Here is a 16732-nt window from a genome sequence, read left to right as displayed (position 1 = left end):
TAAAAAATGCAACCGAAAGTGACCTTAGTAAACCGAAATAAGCCATTCTTTTTGCATTAATTCAATGTAAAAGTTTCTAGAACCATATATTGTTGGGATCATTGTCACGTAACCTATCGTATAATACCGGAAGTGACATTTTTCAAACCGTAAGTAGGCCCTTATTTTAAGTAACAGTGTATAGAAACCACATATTTTTGGAATCAGCTTTATGTTAGCTATCGTCTGATTCCAGAAATGACATTTTAAATCCTATTTTATTCCTTCATATCAAAATATGTGCATTTGGGGTGGAAAGACCTCCAATTGTTCTCTGAACAATTAATTTTTATTTTTTTTTTATTTTTCGTTTGAGTATATTATATACATGGAATTCAAATATTAATTTGTGTGAATGTGGTGCTTGAAGTAAGATTATATATCTTGCAACTAGCTTCAAGTTATTGTCAACCTTCTCAAATATATTAATATCGTCGTTTATATAAAAGCATAATTGTAGATTTCCTTTTTTATGTTATAAACATAAAGCGGTTTGTTTTCATTCAAGACGAAGTACTATTTGTAAATAAATTTATCTTACAAATACCTTAAATGTTTGGTGTTTATCTTGATGATTTAATTAACGATTCCTCAACAAAATTGTACTTTTCGCACAGTGTGGCAAATTGTATGTTTTAATCAGAACCAAAACAACAGTGTTCTATCATGAACTACTTTTTTAAATGATTTCTATTTGAATTTCCGATTCTACCCCTACAATTTGTTTTAAAGTCAGGTGATCTGAACAATGTGAGATGGAATGTTGGGCGATCACAAAATTGGAAGCCTGTAATCTATTGGTTGCCGTTGGTTGCTATCTGCCTGATTTGTTCTCGTGTATTGTTTCCAGCATAAATGATCAGGTCCGTTGGTTTTTCCTTTTGAATAGTTCAGTATCATGCGAGACCTTTTATAGTTTATGTACGGAATGAGGTTTTCGCATATTTCGAAAACCGTACAATGGATTTGTTATCCTCATCATTTGGTCTCTTGTGGATGATTTTCTGATTAGCATTTATACCCAATCTCCCTTTTTTATGATGTGTTGTGTGTCTTTGTGCGTCTATTTTGTCAGAGAAGAGTTAGGTGTTGGTGTTATGTTGGACTGTTCATCACTTAATAGCAAGTATGTGTAAATAACTGGAGAAAATAAAATGTAAACACATGTTTGAGATCAAAGGCATTAGTTCTGTCTCCTGATATAATTCTACTAACCTTTATCAGTTAAACATTGATAAATTAGTAAAAACAAATATGAAGTAAAGATTTAAAGCAAAACACATAATTTTATGTAAATATGTTTTGAGAATATATCTTGTCAACAAGTTTATGTTGCTTCTGTTTTACAGATGTGGATCAAAAACAATTATTATACTCGATGTAGACTTGAAAATTAAATCTGAAAATACAATGATTTGGTGACTTTCACTCTTAACGTGTTTCTTTCCAACTTCATTGTAACTCATATCTGATTAACTAATCAGTAAAGTTCGTTTACTGAAAAACATGTTAATGTATTTCGTTATATATAAAAATAAGAAGATGTGGTATAATTGCCAATGAGACAACTCTCAACCAGAGATCAAATGACATAGAAGTTAACAACTATGGTTCAAAGTACGGCCTTCAACAATAAGCAAAACCCATACCGCATAGCCAGCTACAAAATACCCCGACTTGACAAATGTAAAATAATTTAAACGAGAACACTAACGGCCTGATTTATGACAAAAACAATGAACAAAATACAAAACATGATATACAGCAACAAACGACAACAACTGAATCACAGGCTCCTGACTTCGGACAGGCATATATAGAATGTGATGGAGTCAAACATGTTTGACGGGCGCCCAGCCTTCCCCTAACCTGGGATAGTGGTGCAACAGCACTACACAAGAACAAACTGTACAAAACGATAAACGAATAACAAATATGATATACAGAAATAATAAAAAAAAACAACCACTGAATTACAGTTTCCTGACTTGTATATTAATGTAATTTTCACATGATAAATAAAAAAAAATATGGTGAACATATCGGTGAAGATACGAAAGTGTTTAAACGCATAAGTCGAAGAAAAAACGACTACGTCATGGCAAAAAAAAAAAACCCCAAAACGACGAAAAGACTTACAGCAGTCTCCAAAATACAACTTAAAAAACTAAATACTGAGCAACACGAAGTCCACACAAAACCCGGAGGTGATTTCATATGCTCCGGAATAAAGACTGAGCGACACGAAGTCCACGCAAAACCCGGAGGTGATCTCATGTGCTCCGGAATAAAGACTGAGCAACACGAAGTCCACACAAAACCCGGAGGTGATCTCATGTGCTCCGGAATATTAAACAGGTCCAGCTTCATATTCAGCACAATTCGTATTGCTGATCTTAGTACACATTCTGTGAAAGCTACCCAAACACAATAATAACAAAAAGATAAATAGAGGTCAACATAGCGGTCTGCAACAACACATAGGAGTTTATTAAAAATATATATAAAAACTCAGTGATGTCTACTTCTTGAATTCAGATTGATGCAGGAATAACAACTCGAAGTTAAATGAGTGTCAACAAATGGTCTCCAATAAGTGTGTACACTATTGCAACCTATAAATTTTTCGAATAGTAGAATTTGGAAATAGTTCGAAAGTCGCTATCACAGATCTGCCATATTCGAGAATTTTAACAGAATATTATAAACAAAGTATTTTAAAAAGTACTGTTGTACTGGTGTAAACGTTCCATTATTGGAACATGCATATTAATATCTGATAGTGTTAAACTTGCTTTTCAAGACTAAATATTATTTTACAATTAGATGTGTAAAAGAGAAAAAATGCTATAAATCCCAGTAATATGATATTGATTGAAGCAAATACCATTGTGTAAGACAATGTCAATTCAAGATATTTCATAACACCTTGTTCTATTTTGTTTATTTTGTTTAAGTGTCTATCTTTCCGGATATTAGTGGTTGATGAGATCTGTTGTTCTGTGCAGTATTATAAAAAAAAGTCTACTAATCCTTGGTTTGAGACTTTTTAATAAAAAGATAAACAAAAAGGGAATGGGTTGGTAGATAAAATGAATGGTTCGATACTGTTTGTCGCTTTTGCTGAACCGTTTACGAATTAAAACATATTTCTTTTAAAGTGATTTCAACTACAACAGTAAACAGTATACAATCAACGCAAACTACAGATCAGCAGACGACATCGACAGTAAAGCCGTGTGTAGACGAACAGTTTATCAACTGTCAGGATCCAGATATATGTCAATCACCATTAATTGACAGGTGCCCGTTTAGTTGTGGAATGTGTGGTACGTGTAACTTAAATTCCTACAGATATATAAATGTATATACAATTTCAATTTATAAAGACTTTTTGGTTGTATTTTCCTTAAAAATACTGATATGATGATATTGGCTAAAACAATAAAATTCGAATGAATTGTAATAACGTCTATTATGATTTGATTCTACTAAAGTCTGCAGCAAAAATAGCACATTATGTTTTCATACCAGCAGGCTGAGAACTTTGAAGATTCTTTCATTACCTGCAATGTTTCTCTTATATGATATTATTTATATTTGTTTTGGTTAAAATTGTGTATGTAATGTCCTTTTCATCGTTAATGTAGAGTTAACAATTGGCCATGGGTAGTTGGCGTAATCTCTTTTAACATTATGTGTTTTTCTAAACCGAACCTCATCGTTAATTTTTAGATATAAGTTAAAATATGATGCAGACTTTACTGTATCCTTTATTTCAAATTCGATGGGATAGATATATAGTCACCAAACTTTGAATTATTTAGTGAGAGGACATCATCTATATAGCGGAACGTGAAGTTATAGAATAATGCTAGCTACTTTTTTTTTATTTTGAAGAAGCTTCCGTATGAAGTCTGCCTCGTATACATTTCTTGTTGAAATTGCAGTTGAATATGCTAGTACCGAACTACATCAGTGATAAATACAGTTATATCTTGATATTCATATGCCAGCTATTTCGTGTAATGTGAGGCAGGTATTAGGTGTGAAGTCGAGAACTCCATATAAATAATAATTTAAATACTGATTTTATGCAGAATTAAAGCTACAGTAAAATGTACTAAGGCCACCAATTATTTTAAATTTCACTAAGAACGACATTCAAAAATACAAATACTCGGACTTCTTTTAAACTGAGTTTTACTGTGCGTATTGCTATGTGTTTCTTTATTCTACATTGGCTAGAGGTATAGGGGAGGGTTGAGATCTCACAAAACATTTTAACCCCGCCGCATTTTTTGCGACTGTCCCAAGTCAGGAGCCTCTGGCCTTTGTTAGTCTAATATGTTTTTTTTTAATTTTAGTTCATTTATATGTTTTGGAGTTTAGTGTGACGTCCATTTTCACTGAACTAGCACACAATTTTATTTAGGGGCCAGCTGAGGACCACCTCCGGGTGCGGGAGGTTTCGCTGCATTGAAGACCCATTGATGGCCTTCGGCTGTTGTCTGCTTTTGGTCGGGTTGTTGTCATATTCCCCATTTCCTTTCTCAATTTTATAAAAAAAAAAAACGGTCAATTAAATACAAACCGCATACAAAGACACTATTGGCTTCATGACTGAGGGCTGAACATAAATAACTCTTTACGAAATTGCAAATTAAAAAACATAAATAATTCCTACCATACTTTGTATTGAGAAGGTTTCTTAAATGCGTAAACTTATGCGATGTAGGACTCTGAATGACGATGGTTGTAACTAAAGTGTGATAGTGTGACACGCTGAAGTTCGTTGGTTGTCGCCAATGTATGGTGGGGTTACATGCTAAATTGCCATGGTTATTTTATTATTGTTGTTGATTTGCGAAAATACGATGGTCGAAGACGCCTAAGATCCATGGTTATCAACAAAGTGTCATGGTGAGATACGCCTAACTATGATGGTCATGTTGCAGTAGCCGGTATGCTAGGATATGATGGTACATCACAGATTTGTGTTCTTCATTCTCTTGCATGAAGATCTGCTTGAGGTCGCGCTTCTTTAAACTTAGAAGACCAAACACGAATAATTGCTGAAAGTTATTTCACTGTTACACAAATTAGACTTTATTCCACATGTTCCAGTAGATCAATTTATAAAAAAGATATAGTATATCATAAACACATGTTTTTGTTGAAAACTATATGGTGCCCTATGAATACATTTCTATTATTTCAGTCTATAGGTTTCTGCCTAATTGACGTACGTCTGTCTTTGTTTATTCATAACAACAATGGGAACAATTCCAAGTAGAAATTTTTTCAAATTAATACAACAATCAGTGATACAAATTGAACTTTTTTCACGTGACTAACTGATATAAGTTTCAAAATTTAAAATGTGTTCCTAATTTAAATTTAGACATTTCAAATACTCTGATTACTGATGTAGTTTACCGTTCCAGCAGTCACTGACAATGAATAACTAAGAGAGAAAATCATTTGTTTCCGCCGATAAAGCAGATGTTGTGCTACGGACAAATAAGATTTCTTAGTTGTCTCATAGATACATCTAACATCCTTTTAAGGTGGTCCACTTTGTGATTCTTGTGAATTCAGTAATCTTTTGTTTGTTTTTATAGTGAATACGATGATAACACAATGTTGACTGCTGTACCCCAATTTTTGACATTTTTACCTATTGTGTCTGTTTTGTATGTTCACGCATCGTTGTCAATATAATGGAATTTGATGCGACTGTCATACAAGTGAGAGGTTTAGCTAGCTATAAACCAGGTTCCATCCACCATTTTCTACATAAGAAAATGCGTGTACCAAGTCAGGAATATGACAGTTGTTATCCATTCGTTTAATGTGTTTGAGCTTTTGATTTTGCCATTTCATTAGGGATTTTCCTTTTTGAATTTTCCTCTGAGTTCAGTATTTTTGTGATTTTACTTTTTTCCTAAACTATACTCTCCGATATGTAAATTTAATTCTTCTATAACTGTTTTTGTACCCCAACTCTTCATTTGAGCAAACGTTTTGGTCTTACAGCAAGTAAAATTTTACTTGTTTAAACCGCTGTTAACGCCGTAATGCCTTTACGATGCTTAAGTCATACTTTCAGTACTAACACAGTTTAGCGGATTTAGACGTCGGCGTTTAGCGTAGGCTGTCGAACAGCGTAACCATTGCACTTTAGTGTATTAAACCATCGAACTTTAGTGCATGCAAATGAACTTTAGTAAACCATCGCATTTCAGCGTTATCCTCGCACTTGAAAGATACTGGGTACCTATAAACTCGTTACACATTCATTAGAAGATAAGTTATGCTTATAAGAAATGATAGGTATTGTACATTATGTAGAATTTAAGTGTATGAAGATCATGTAGACAATATCACTATTTTGTAAGATTATTTCAAAAGTTTATTTGTTTTGCTGTTTTCTGATTGTCATTAATACTTTTGTTAAAATTTGATATATCATTTAGACGAATGACTACCTCATTCAAGACACATGCCGACTATTTTTGTGGGATTTGCTTTACACTGAACTTTGAGAAGTATTCGTTACCTAATACTTGAATGAAATTAAAAATGTCATTAAAGATATTTTGATCTGAAAAAGTTTTTATTGACAATATGTTTGACAGGCCTCAAAGAAAACCTCATATGCATTAAAGAACATTTTAAATCTTTCAAAACGAAACAAAATGTAATAATTCCAATACAGTATAACCCAGTGCAAACTATACTCTTTAATCTGATATTTGACATTGACTGCATACATATTCAACTGGAAATTTGTAATTTTCATAAACTTGTTATATAATCTTCAAAAAGCTGTTCTTAAATTTTATATGTAGACCCCTGTTTTAAATTAAAAAAATGTTTTCAGCGTAGACGTGTCCAAATATTTGTTCATGTCAATCTTGTCTACATACTAGCCGTCTTGCAGAAGTGCGATAATCCCTAGATACATAGATGAAACACAGCCATTTCAATTGAGTCATAGGGCATATACAAGTATTTTTATATTATAGTGCCAATAACCACACAGAAGCCCTGTGCTGATAACAAATTCGTAAATTGTCAGGACCACTTGGTTTGCTCATCAAAAGTCAGCCACTACTGTCCTGTCAGCTGTGGTCTATGCGGTATGTATATAAAAGTTATTACTTGTTCGTTGAAATGGAATTTACAATCAATTATTATGATTTACGATAGAAATTTAAAAAACCAAGCATATGTGCACTTTATAAATAACATTCATTTAACCGAAATTTATTCCGAAATTCAAAATAACCTTGTCTTTTCTAAAGTAGAATTTAAATGCGCATCTAGTGCAGTAAAGTAAGTAACGTTGATGTTCTTAAGATATATTGACATCTTGAGGGAGTTTACAGTCATTGAAATTATTAGAATGATTTGAAGGAAACAATCTTCAAAGCTACCATTTAAAATGAATGAAAGACTGTGAACAATTCAATACAAGTTACAATTATTTGAACAGAATTTTAAAAATGAAAATCGTATTTGAAATTTATTGTTAACAAAAATTAAGAACGATCGGATTGTGTGCTGTTTTATTTTTACTGAACAGTAAAGTAAAATCAAAGGAAATATAAAATGTGAACTAAATATTGAATATGATGTAACAAACGGTATCCTTACATGTATAGTGTTTCATTGGTATTTCTGTATTATATTCTTATATTTAGATACTTTATATGTGCATTCCAGTTCGCATTTTATATTTTCTTTGTTCAAATCTTTTGAAACATTAAAGGTTTATCCTTTAATTGCCCTCTTCGATAGACATACATATTTGTTATAGTTCTTTTTAAAAAACATTCTCACAATGTACCATTTGTACATTTGTTTTAACAGGTTCAAAATCCAATGTGCAACATGTGCAAGGAACAACAACAAAACCTTCTACAACAACTGGATGGTTATTTGTAACAAGGAAGCAAAGACCTAGAATAATGTCGAATGAATAGCGTTTTGAAATGAAGACTTAAAACAAGTAAAACATCAAAAATTGCAATCTTATTATTTCATCAAAACCCCAATAATGGAACCAGTCTTATAATTTGGTACCCCAGACGCTTGTTTCGTTTACAGAAGACTCATAGTTATCTTTTGAATCAAAACATTTGAAAGGCCAAATCAAATTCGAAGTTCCGGAGCATTAAACACCGATAACTCATAAGAGTTTTGCTAATTACGGCTAAGGATTTCGAAATATTCAATGTTTTAATTAAAGTAAATGTAGAGAAAATTTCAATGATTTTACAGGTCAACACAAAAGAGTTGAATACTGGTCTGGTAATACCCTCGTAGACTAAACGTCCACCATTTGTTGAATAAAAAATCGTTTTTTCCCTACTGATTTCTCAATGATTGTTCCATTTGCAAAGTATTGAAGCAACTTTGTTGTTGCCATGAAAAGGCTGCATTCAGCGTATATGTTGATTATAGCCATAAACATGCAACACTGAGTGTATATGTAGCGCAATATCAACCTCGACCTTTTTGTGTCTTAAAATATTATCCAAACAAAATAAAATATATCTAACACTACAATAAATACATGATTAGGAAAACCTATTATGAAAGCTTTTATAGCGAGAGGTTGAAAGATCATTTATACTTTAACATGACATGATTGTCCCGAGTTTGAAAATATATTTAATTGATAAATTATTTTTATCATTTATTTTCCCTCTACATGTCACACTCGTTTGTCACATCTAGTGATTGCAAACAAGGAAAATTCATGTTTTTTTCAGTGCAATTTTAAGAAGAAACTTTGATTTGAATCCTGGTCACATTACAGCAGATCCTGGTATCGAAGCTTTCATATCGAATGCAAAATTTGTTAATATCAGCACGAAATTGTATCGCACATATCGGATATGACTTGGAAGGCTGAATATCATTCTAACTTGCGTATATGTTCCCTTGTCACCATCTTACGGTGTTTATATATCTCAACTTGTACGATTCGCTCGTGTATGTAACAATGTTTTAGATTTTAACGAGAGAAATTTATGTATTACTGAAAAATTATTACACCAGGGTTTTCGATATCACAAACTAGTCAAAACATTTACTAAATTTTATCATCGGTATAAGGACATCATTCGTAAATATAGCTCAACATGCAGACTTCTTATACGTTCAGGTATTTCACATCCAATTTTTAATGGAAATATTCTTTATAAAGCACAAAAATGTCAGTATTCACCTCTGAAGCTAACAAAACCTTTAAATAGACTTATTAAGAAGGGATATAGTTACGATACTGTTGTCAGGTCATTTGAGATTGCATATTTTGGCGTTAATATTGATTCACTTATAGGGTCTTTGCATCGGCACTAAACACATTTATTAAAAAACCAGTTGTTGGCATGACACGGGTTATGTTCTTCTCATATATGTTATGATGGTATGATACTAAACCCCTAACGGGAAGGATTGTGCCTGATATTCATATGATGAAGACATAATCTTTCAATCAGTTTAATTGAAGTCTGGAGCTGGCATGTCAGTTAACTGCTAGTAGTCTGTTGTTATTTATGTATTATTGTCATTTTGTTTATTTTCTTTGGTTACATCTTCTGACATCAGACTCGGACTTCTCTTGAACTGAATTTTAATGTGCGTATTGTTATGCGTTTACTTTTCTACATTGGCTAGAGGTATAGGGGGAGGGTTGAGATCTCATAAACATGTTTAACCCCGCCGCATTTTTGAGCCTGTCCCAAGTCAGGAGCCTCTAGCCTTTGTTAGTCTTGTATTATTTTTAATTTTAGTTTCTTGTGTACAATTTGGAGTTTAGTATGGCGTTCATTATCACTGAACTAGTATATATAATTGTTTAGGGGCCAGCTGAAGGACGCCTCCGGGTGCGGGAATTTCTCGCTGCATTGAAGACCTGTTGGTGACCTTCTGCTGTTGTCTGTTCTATGGTCGGGTTGTTTTATCTTTGACACATTCCCCATTTCCATTCTCAATTTTAATTTTATTAATGTAACGTGTCAATAATCAAAATATACGTGACTCTGCAAGGTGAAGCTTCGTTTGTACATTTGCGATCAATTTATAAGAGATGGGACTTGAATGTATTTAAAGCTATTTAACCAAAGGTTCCAAATGGTAAATTGCAGTCATCCATTTGACAGTTTTAGTGATATCTTCTATATTTGGCTAACCGTTATGGGAAATATGTATCAGTTTCATTACAACAGATCATTGCAAATATCTGCCTACCATTAGCTTCCGGATCATTTCAATTCAAACCCGGATTTGGGTGGGATGTTGTTGCTTAATTGAAATTTTTCTGTGTTTTATAGACTAATGTTTATCTTCTCGTCGTTTTATGTTTGACCATTATGTTGTCTGCTTGATATCACTAGTGGTTTTTGTTCGATATCTTCCTATCATGCTTTCTGTGTTCAAACAACGGGAATTAAAGGATATAATGATACCTAAAATAGTAATAAAAATGGTTTTGTGTCAGTAAGAGAAAATGTATACTACTGTTATAGTTACCTACCTCTGAAAGACAACGTTTTTCTCTCTTGTACAAGGAGCAGCTATTTGTAGGCTCAAAGATTTGATTATCTATGAAATGATTTTACAACGAATACCATTAATAGATAGAAAAAAGTATAACAAAAATATCGAACTCCAAGACAAATTCAAAAAGAGGAAGTCCATAAAATCTGACAAAATCAAACGCTATCAATCAACGGAACAAGTGAAAACAACTGTGAAATTTCTGAATTGGTACAGGCATTTTTCGAAAAAAGGGAGGGTTAAACCTGGTTTTATAGCAAGCTAAACCTCCAATATGGGTGAGAGTTGTTAAAAGTTTATAGAAAACAGATCATTGTTTGAGTCAAATTGATCGCAAAGATTCAGTTAAAGTGCAGAAGAGAAACATATCGTGTCGATAGTTACTATATGACCGAGTAATGGATATTGTTATGTTCAAACTAAGCTTGAAAATGTTATTCACTCGTCACAATTAACAATTCATATGAAATGCTTGCATTAGATTTGACCAGTTTTATGATTGCAAAATCAAAGCATTTTTCTGGAAACCGAAAATAATGGATATGAATATGATGAGGTATCTCACTAAACAAAACAATGAAAAGAATCATTCAGCCAATAGAGGTTCGGAAACGCAAACGTCAAGTTATTTTCAACATTGAGTGATGTATTTCTAGGCGAATGCTGAAACATGACTGTCTCCGCTGATTTTTCAATCAAAAGTAAAAATCTACAAAATCATTTATAGGGTCTAACATTATAACGCGAAAAAGAAATAAATATATTAAGATTTATAACAATGTATTAATTGATAGGTAAAGATCGGCTACTCTCTTTCACGTAAGAGTTACATGGTTAGCATAAAAGACGACCGGACAGTATACTCATAGTATTGGTAAAAAATAATAAAAACACTACTGCAGATAGCACTGAAGTATTTAAAACACATATGTGTTTTATCGGCAAACCCCTTTCTGATTAAATCGTTCAAAATTACAGATCATTTAAAGGAGTAGGTCCGGTAAGGGCCGATTTTGGCCTCAAATTTCAGGTTCATCTGATGAAAGATTTTGGTCACTTTTTAAACACTTAAGTGTCTACTTCAGTCGATTCAATTAGTTTATGTGACAGATTTGAACTGATTTTATCATTAAAGACGCTCAGATTCAAGCTTAGATATGAAAAATCTATCAAATATGCCATAATATGTCACTTTTCAGACGGTTTTTGTCAAAAATGAAAGTGGCCGCATCCGTGTTCACTCTCAACCTTTATATATGTTATGTATTATCATCAAATACAACTTGCATTTAAATATTAAGAATGAACACAAATGCGGCCACTTCCATTTAAGACTGAAACCGTCTAAAATTTAACTCAAATGCTAAAATTGTGAAGATTTCCGTAATTTAGCATGACTTAATGATGCTAGTACCCGATATATATGCATTGTATTGTTAAAAACTGCCCATATTTATGTAGCAGAAGTATTGTACTTTCCAATAAATAGCTTAAAGTTTACATTTTAGCAATTTTGTAAAACTACTATATTTTGGGGCCAAAAAGGGGTCTTACTGGACCTACTCCTTTTATCATAAAATCGAAAAAAGAAAGAGAGGCGTATTTTTGGTTTTTCATTTCTTGAATTTAAGAAAACTGACGTTTTGGAAAGATGAAAGACTCATCAATTGAAAAGGAGGTAATTTCGACCTTTTTTGAAATTTAACACAATGTCATTTTCTCCTATTATGGACATGAATCAAGAAAGTTTGGTACTTATATGATAACCAGTCAATTTGCATAGGGGATGATTGAACTAGTGAACTGATTTTTTTTCTAACATTATTCCACATAAAATTGCCAGAGAAGTACATGGTTTTAAACAAGTGTACCTCTATGTGTGAATTTGCCTAAACGAGAACATATTATGATATATTGAAATTACAGAGATACGTAAATGCAAACGATTAAATCAGGAGGCTTGTTTAACTTGCGCATTCAAAGCTGATACGGAATATGGTATCATACTTCTTTACTACAGTTGTAGTGATTCTGCTGCTAGAGGACTACACCAACTTGTCAACACTACTGCTCTGTTAGGATTTCAATGGCAAATTTGTGAGGTTGACCTTTCATCACTGTTCTTAAACAACGATGGAAACTCAGAAAACTGCTGAGTACTTGATTGTTATGTGTAAGGCCTTTTTGTTTTCATGCCCTCAGAAGTGTAGCATTTTGGTTGTTTAACTTATTTTAACATTATATCTGATATATTGTATTCAAGAAAGAATACTTATTCCTATTTTTCAACACTATACCATGTAAAGGAAAACAGAGGCCATTGCTTTTGTCACACATGCAGATGTTGATCTTGGATAGTCCATCAGTGAAACTTTCTAGTCTAACATCTATATTTGATGTTCTGTTTTACTTGAATAATGGCAAAGGAAAAGATGTGGTTTATTAATTCTTTCATTCAAAATTACAACATGCATATGAAGAAGAAAAAAAAAAAGAAAAGCAATGGAACAACACCGTTATGGTCTGACCCAATACAAGAAATAAAAATTAAGTGAACCAAGCTCATACAAATTATCTCAATCAACGTTCCCTAACGGCGACTATAGTATTTTCGAATTCACATTCCCTTGGATAAGAGAGACGAAGTAATGGATTAGAAAATGAAAATAATTTTATTTATACATTTAGTAATGTCCACCCTATACAGACTTCATTAGCAGAGGTGTACTCCTAACACAAAAACTTCCCCAACAGAGTAATGAGGAACACCGACAGAAATCAACACAACATAAGTTTTACGGTCACCATCTCGAATTGGTGGGCCGATACAATATGTCGTTGTCTCAATTCACTAGCGACATGTTTTCTTAGATCGATCTGTAGATACCAGAATAGTCGTATCATCTGTATCCGCTTGTATCGTATTCCTGATTGTGACATTTTGACTCAGAGTTGTTTCTCCTGGCAGGTGATTCGTGCATTAAAGGAAACGCTTACTATTTCGACGCACAAGGTTGGTCCTTTTGAGGAGTTCATGCGATTCCCTCAGATTCTGTTGCTACCTTAATTTGTCTTCTTAATCGATTATGAGATTTGAATGTCGTTTAACTACTGTTGCCCCTATTTTTTTATATTTTTACCTATTATATATGTTTATTTTGCTGACACAATGTTGTCAATATAATGAATATCTATGCGACTGTCATACAAGTGAGAGGTTAAGCTAGCTATAAAACCAGGTTTAATCCACAATTTCCTACATAAGGAAATGCCTGTACCAAGTCAGGAATATGACAGTTGTTTTCCATTCGTTTGATGTGTTTGAGCTTTTGATTTTGTTATTTGATAACTGACTTTCATTTTGAATTTTCCTTGGAGTTCAGTAATTTTGTTATTTTACTTAACTTATCAAATTCTTCGGAAATGTTCTGCTATTGAATTATGGTCGTCCCGTACTCTAATTTGCCGACAGCTTTTCCGTATTCGGTGATATTAACCATGACACCTCGTTAGAAATTCGACAATCGCACAGAGCAAGTGTTCGAAGGAAAAGCCATGATGGGAGAAAAATAAACAAACGTGGAAAGAAGATGGTTTTAACTGATTGTGAAAAGAAAACTGTAATACCCCAGATCATTTATCAATTGTTATGACAAAGTCTAATTTATAGATGGAAACGCATGGAAAATAAAAAAAAAAAAATAAAAAAAATCTTCGCTCTATCGTCTCACTCATCATACACGTGGTCTATGCTTCTGTGTTGATTTTGAAATAAATATCCCGATTCGTAAAGTTCGGCTAAAATACCGAAAAGTTGATAAGCAGCCAAAGTTTTCTATCAATATCCGAATTCGTAATATATGTATTTATAACGTGCACAAAAGACTTTGTATATATTACTGCATTAATTGGTTCCATTATTTTTTTTAGCCTTGTAATTTTACCTCATTTGTCTTCTGAATTCGTCCAAATCTGATTTTAATAATACTGTTTAATATTTCTAATAGTAATAAGGAAATAGCGTACCAATATTGTTCGCATGTGTTGACAAAAACTACAAACAAACAAGTTCCAATTAAGTCTAAAAAATTAAGTACAAATTTCTTTTGATAAAGATTTGAAATTAGAAATAAAAAAATGCCTGATTTAAATCAATGAATGTATTATGTTAGGTTTTTTGTTTGGTTCAATTAAAAGTCAAAATGGTTTGAATGTTGAATGTAGAAAGTTGAAAAAACTTAGCAATATAAATTCTAACTAAAGTGTCTTTTATTACCGATTAATTCCAAATATTAAGTTGATATTCAAAAATTATGTTAAAACCAACGGATTCAGGCCGTGTTTGGTAGTACAATCACTAAACACGTATTACTGCACGTGTGGAGAGATAACAATTCAGTCTAAATCGTAACCTTTATTGTAAGATTTCTGATCTGGACAGTGCTTTTGATCGCAGAGCAGAGAGTTCTAATTAATGTCACCCTGCGGTTGAAAAATACGGGTATTTCAAAAATGTAAGTATCAAATAACATCTAATATTTACACAAAATATAAATCAACATCAAATGTAGAAGTATATATTGGTATTTACTCAATTGATGTGTATAATACTAAGCACAGGTTCATGAAATAACATGCAAAAGAATACACTTGTCATCAACAGTTTTAGAAACAAGATACACAAGAGAATCAGATCCACATTGTCCTATGCAAATCAGCTGTCCACAAGTAGCTTTGTCTGAGCGGTTAAAAGTTTAGTTTTTATTAAAAATTAATAATTTTTAAACTATGTTTTTCACTTCTTATTATGACTATATGCTCCATATGGTACATGAACAAATGTCAAAAAAAAAAAACCATTATCGTATTCTTATCATTTGAAAACTATGTCAATGGATCAAAATAAAGCTTTCGATAAACGTATCATGACACCTTCATACCTATTAGTACACTAAAGTTCATAATATCCGTCACAAATATAATGATCTTGGTTATTTGTGACTTTGTAATATCCCCACACTACACAAACGTATTCCTCAGTGTAAAGCAAAACACAGACTAAAGAGATTGATGATTAAACATTTGTTTATAAGAATGACCAGAGAGAGAGAGAGAGAGAGAGTACAAATCGATTGTTTTAGAAAAAGAAAATTTGCGATTTAACATACTTTAAATGAAACCAAACTTTCTTCGACATAGTAATATTTTGTTTGTCTTGAAATGCCGTTTGAAAAAATCTGAACATTAAATCATTCAGATCTTCAGATTTGTCAGTACTATTCAGACATTTTGCTTGCAGTTAATCCAGTACCTTCGGTCGTTTTTCTAATATTTAAGTATTTATTGTTTTGTACAGGTATATAACAGATATTCATCAGTGTACAAAAGAATGAACAGGTCGTAATTGATAGCAATTCAAATGTTTGACCTGTACTGATGTAAACAGTGTTTACATCTGAAAAATATAAGCACGACTTACTTATTCATTGTTCAGATGTTTGTGGAGTAAGAAGATATCTATTAACAGAACCAAAATTCGAATAAAGACCATCAAAAACATACCCAAAAAAATACTTAGTAGACAAAAAAAAACGAGGGTCCATAAAATCCCCTTTCCCCCTGGTACAGTTATGTCTGTTTCACACTATACTATTTACGTAAATTGTTTTAATTAAAAAAGGTGAAAGAAAAACTTTAAAAGTTACATATATTTAAATGATAGTATTAATTTCTTGTTATTCATCTTAATTATTTACAGACGAACTAGAAAATGGTTTTATGGTGGATTTTTGTTGTCAATCTATTCAGTTGGTGTGCTGCTGTAGAAAATTATCCATGTGCTTTTTTACGCAATGACTCAAGAAAATGTTTAGAGTACTGGACATTAAAAGAAATGAAGCACAATTGTACTCATGTAATAGATAATTTAAGGTTTACCGGTTTGATAAAGAAAGTTCACGGAGAACAGCTCATAAGTGTTCGTGTTAATCAGAAATATTTGGTAATTTACAGTTATCAACTATAAATTATATTGACCTTCATAATTGTCTGTTTTTTCATTTATCAAATAGTTATTTATTTTATAATTAATTAATCAATTAAATAATCAATTTATTTA

Source organism: Mytilus californianus, unplaced genomic scaffold (assembly GCF_021869535.1).
Source record: "Mytilus californianus isolate M0D057914Y unplaced genomic scaffold, xbMytCali1.0.p SCAF_11, whole genome shotgun sequence".
NCBI classification, from domain to species: Eukaryota; Metazoa; Mollusca; class Bivalvia; order Mytilida; family Mytilidae; genus Mytilus; species Mytilus californianus.
Note: the sequence above shows the minus strand (reverse complement) of the source record.